Below are 5,936 nucleotides of genomic sequence, written 5' to 3'. Positions count from 1 at the left end.
TTACTTTCTGAGAAATAGCGATAACAAACTTCAATTGTCAAAATCCAAGATGGCTGCCTGTCGGCCATGTTGTTTTCCGATTGGTCTCAAAATGCAATATGCATAACTAGGCACCGAGAGGAACCTACATATGAAATTTGAGAAAGATCCCTTTAGCACTTTCTTAGAAATAGCGATAACAAGTTTCAATTGTCAAAATCTAAGATGGCTGCCTGTCGGCCATGTTGTTTTCCGATTAGTCTCAAAATGCAATATACATAACAAGGCACCGAGGGGAACCTACATATGAAATTTGAGAAAGATCCCTTCATTACTTTCTGAGAAATAGCGATAACAAACTTCAATTGTCAAAATCCAAGATGGCTGCCTGTCGGCCATGTTGTTTTCCGATTGGTCTCAAAATGCAATATGCATAACTAGGCACCGAGAGGAACCTACATATGAAATTTGAGAAAGATCCCTTTAGCACTTTCTTAGAAATAGAGATAACAAGTTTCAATTGTCAAAATCTAAGATGGCTGCCTGTCGGCCATGTTGTTTTCCTATTAGTCTCAAAATGCAATATACATAACAAGGCACCAAGGGGAACCTACATATGAAATTTGAGAAAGATCCCTTCATTACTTTCTGAGAAATAGCGATAACAAACTTCAATTGTCAAAATCCAAGATGGCTGCCTGTCGGCCATGTTGTTTTCCGATTGGTCTCAAAATGCAATATGCATAACTAGGCACCGAGAGAAACCTACATATGAAATTTGAGAAAGATCCCTTTAGCACTTTCTTAGAAATAGAGATAACAAGTTTCAATTGTCAAAATCTAAGATGGCTGCCTGTCGGCCATGTTGTTTTCCTATTAGTCTCAAAATGCAATATACATAACAAGGCACCGAGGGGAACCTACATATGAAATTTGAGAAGATCCCTTCATTACTTTCTGAGAAATAGCGATAACAAACTTCAATTGTCAAAATCCAAGATGGCTGCCTGTCGGCCATGTTGTTTTCCGATTGGTCTCAAAATGCAATATGCATAACAAGGCACCGAGAGGAACCTACATATGAAATTTGAGAAAGATCACTTTAGCACTTTCTTAGAAATAGCGATAACAAGTTTCAATTGTCAAAATCTAAGATGGCTACCTGTCGGCCATGTTGTTTTCCGATTAGTCTCAAAATGCAATATACATAACAAGGCACCAAGGGGAACCTACATATGAAATTTGAGAAAGATCCCTTCATTACTTTCTGAGAAATAGCGATAACAAACTTCAATTGTCAAAATCCAAGATGGCTGCCTGTCGGCCATGTTGTTTTCCGATTTATCTCAAAATGCAATATGCATAACTAGGCACCAAGGGGAACTTGCATATGAAATTTGAGAAAGATCCCTTCAGTACTTTCTGAGAAATAGCGATAACAAGAATTGTTTACGGACGGACGGACGGACCACGGACGCAGGGCGATTTGAATAGCCCACCATCTGATGATGGTGGGCTAAAAAATTAGACAATCTCCCAATTTGCTTGACACGGACCACTGACAAAGACGCTTGATACTGACTTTGAACTATGGGGAAATGCTTTAACCAAATGTCCAAAAAAAATGAAAGTATCCTATGAAATGAACTCTTCCTAGACTTAACTAATAATTGACAATTAACTAAAATGTAGAAAACCAACGATTGTAAAGATTTAAAATACTTTATTTATTTTGTAAATCTCATTTAATTGAGGAATAAAAGAATTGATTGATTGATTGATTGATTGGTTGATGGAAGTCTAACCGTTATATCGAAGTCTTGGAACTGGCAGTACGGGCGCTGTATGATCAATCTAATTAAAATCTAGATGGTCATTATCACTACACGTTTCTCATGTAACGTAGTGAGAATGACCATCTAGATTTTAATTAGATTGCTGTATGATATGCGGAACTACGAAAACCAGTCTAGTACTTCGAGCTCTTGGCCTACTGCCTGTGCCATTCAACCGGAGCAGATACGAAAAAACGGGCTCGGTGTCGTAAACACTTTTTTTTAAACTAGGATTTTATCATCTGAGGTATAATATTGATATTATTTCGAATATTAAGGATAAAAAGCAGTGAGTGTATAATTAAGGGCCAAAGCTTTATCCAAACAATGATGAAGTGTTTCAGTCGGACATTGGTAGGGATTTGAGAGTCACTGTTGCCATGGCTGCTGTAGGGAGTAATCCTTACTTCCGAAGCGATTGATTTGAGCACCCTCTGGCGATAGAATGAAGATGAAAAATTGCATAAGGGTTGTTTGGGACATAATTCTAACTTTCTATTTCTTACTTTTTCCCCTTTCTTTCTCTCTTCATTTTTAGTTTTCATCTTTCATGTAACATGTTTTAGCAAAAATGGTTATTTTACAAGTTGTAAAATTGGAGAACTTTAAAGTTTAAATATAAAATCTTAACAACAGTAAAAAAACAAAAACAAAAAAACAAAATGCACAATTGAAGATATAATTTTAAAATAAAGAGTTTTGAATTCAAAAAAGTAATAACGTAAAATGAAGCATTAAAATTGTGAGAAATAAATCAGTAATGACAAATAATGAGAAGTTGCAATTAGAAAAGTAAAAAAAAGTAAGAAAAAAGATTGAAAATAGTATGTTTGACTTATGTCCCTTTTAACCCTCCATAGGGCTAGTCGGTAAATGGTATTTGCGTGTTTGTTGTTGCATTAAGTAGAGAGGAGACTATTTTCGGACACTTAGTAGATACCTTTCCTCAAAGAGTGTAAGGTCGTACGAGTTATCTCCCTTCCTGAGACTTTACACGGCATTACGTATACACTACACGTGGGGTGTGTAGAGTTAGGGCATTGCGATGCTCGGTGTCGAACAGTGAGGATGTTGTCAATTTGTTGGTTCTTATGTGGATTACCCAACCTCCCGGCCCTTTGACTTTATTTTTTTTATAATTATGTACATTGGTTTAATTGGTTATTGACGAAGTTTGATCAGGTTTGATATACTTCAGATATATTTCTCTTGTTGAGGTATCGCGTGCTATCTAACACAGGTTTCCATTCTACACAGTAAATCGTGGTTTTTCCTGGTCGGCGACATTACCTGTGATATAGGGTACCTATCTAGTATTTACGGAAAGAAAAAGTACAAAGTTTACTTTGTTGTACATGAACAGTTTCAATCAGTAAGATGGTTGTATTTATTGAATCATCAACAATTGTTTGTTAAATGATGTTGTTGTTATGCTGGAAACGAAATACATAAGCCGCACATCCTGTATTCGTTGTTTTCTTGTCTTTGATATATAACTACGTAAGGCAATATTATTTTTTGGACGCACAATAGATATATGTAGAGGGAGAAAATGAATGGAAACTATTTCCATCCTCAAATATCTCCTTTGTTTAAATGCTATTTTCTTCAAAGCAATGCTCCATGTATGATAACTCGAAGGTTTCTGGTGTTCTATCGTCCCTTTAAAGTGTTATATTTTTCAAAAGCCGATAAAATGCACAAACATAAATTAAAACCTTTCAGTTACATATAGGGTAGTGTCATACACAGGGACTCGGTTTCGAGATTCTGAGTAATATATATATGACATCAGTAAACAGCCACAACACTATAAATTAAGTATTCATATACAATTGAGTGTAGACTAAAGGTTACAACCAAGTGCACTCCATTTGGACTCCAGATAAACCTTATAAAAATCGGACTTTTTCATCGATAACCCCGATTGGCGATAGCCCCTGTGATCACTTCATTCTTTTAAACATTTCTATGTTTCAGACCCGTGTACGTTCGCTGTTCCGTCTTAAACGCAAACGCTACGGAAGTGCTACGGAAATGCTACGGAAATGGTACGATAATGCTACGGAAGTGCTACGGAAATGCTACGGTAATGCTACGGAAATGCTACGGTTGACGCTCACAAATAATCGGCCGTTTCTAAATAAATTGTCTGGTTCTTATAAAAAGCTGATCCTAGACGAAGCGAACTCGTAGAAACGACAGTGAAATGGTGTCTGATGGAGTTAATGCTGTATCGGGAAGTGGAAGAACGTTTTATCAAACTGTACTAATATAGAAAACAAAAAATTGTACAACTTTTAGAAACCGGAAATATTAAGGTCATATACGGATCTTTCAAAGAGGTATGGCGCATATTGGCCTGTTTCGACCTAACTGTGACCGTTTTCAAAATAAAAAAATAAATTTTTAAAAAAAAGTTTTTGAATACAAACCTTAAATCTATAACATATAAATATTCTTATTTGCGAAAAATGTGTTTGTTCATTACAATGGATATTTCATTAAATGACCATAAAGTTGCATCATCGGGCTATTTGCAACTTTCGAGGGGGGTTTTCCCACATTTATATCATTTTTTGACATAGAGCGCATCGGAAGACCAACTTTTACAATGTCTTATTTTATTCTATGTACCAAAAGACAACTAAAATCCTATTCTTAAAAAGTGGTCCTCCGATGCGCTGTCACCGAAAAATTGAAAAAAACGTAGTTGATAAAATATTTTAATTCAGCACTAACTAGACTGACTACATCTGATAACATAAACATCTCAATGTCATAAGTCTGTATAGCTCATATGGTAGAACCATCGCTTATAATTAACAACCTAAAAGTTTGGAGTTAAAATCACCAAAAGGTAGCTTTTTCATATTTTATATTTCTTAATATCATTTTTTTTTTCTTTATCGTATTTTAAAGATATTTGTAACATTAAAAGCATATCTAATATAAAATATTTAGTAAAAAGATGAAAATGTTGTGATAGAAAATTTTGATAAAAAAAAAGAGAGAGAGTAAAACCTTAACCGATTTACCCCGTATCATACAAAGTAAAATGTAAATGAACTGCAGCGTCGACAACAGGCATACATGGATGGGTAGTGTAAAATTCATATTAAGCATGTCAATTTTACTTTATTTCATATGGTATTGATTTGAGGTTTTTAAAGTAAAACCAATTTTCATGAGGTAATACTTACCATAACTTTAGTATGCATATTCATCACTTACACCCATCTTTGTATCCCCAAAAAACAAGATTCAAAAATCCCGCCCTCCCTACCGTCACGTGACCTGTATCTTAATGATTACGCAACAGAGTGATCTCCCATCCTCAAAAACCTTTATGGAGCCACATGGGCAGCCAGGATAATGAGTTAAGGGGAGGAATAAAAGGGTGGGACTCCATAAAGTTATGGTAAGTATTACCTCATGAAAATTGGTTTTACTTTAAAAACCTCAATTTCATTTCAGTAATAATTACCATAACTTTAGTATGCGAATTCGTCTTACCGTAGTGGAGACTCGAAGCCAGGCAGCCCATAACGACGGCACAGCAACCCAGACGCAACTCCAGGTAGGTAGGGAGATAAATAGGTTCAAGAACCCCCCAATTTTAGCCGACAATGATTAAAAAATGGCAACTACCTCCGCGTATGCAGAGCAGGTGTACCATTGTGATGCCTGATCGCATGATAAATTAAAAAAAAAAAAAAAAAAACTACAGATTACTGTGGAGGCACAGCCACAGACTGTGCCACCACCACCGGACCAAGAGAGTACAACCCATCTGAATGCGAAGCCAATGACCGGAGATAAAAATCTGTAAAGGTATTCTGCCCACGCCAGAAGGCAGCGGACATGACATCCTGAAAGGAGGAGCCATTGAGAAGAGCCCATGATGTAGCAAGGGCCCTAACCTCATGAGCTCTCACCTTGTAACGAGCCTGAACCTGATCATCAGAATGGTCATAAGCAAACTTGATAACCTGACAGATCCATCTGGAAATGGACTGGGAGGAGATCTCCTGCTGACCCTGCTTGATGGACAAGAAAAGCCGGGATCGAGTACCCCGCCCCCCCCCCCCCCCCCCCCCCCCCCCCCCTTGGTTTTCTCAA

Source organism: Pecten maximus, unplaced genomic scaffold, assembly GCF_902652985.1.
Source record: "Pecten maximus unplaced genomic scaffold, xPecMax1.1, whole genome shotgun sequence".
Classification (NCBI taxonomy): Eukaryota; Metazoa; Mollusca; class Bivalvia; order Pectinida; family Pectinidae; genus Pecten; species Pecten maximus.
This window is presented reverse-complemented; position numbering follows the sequence as displayed.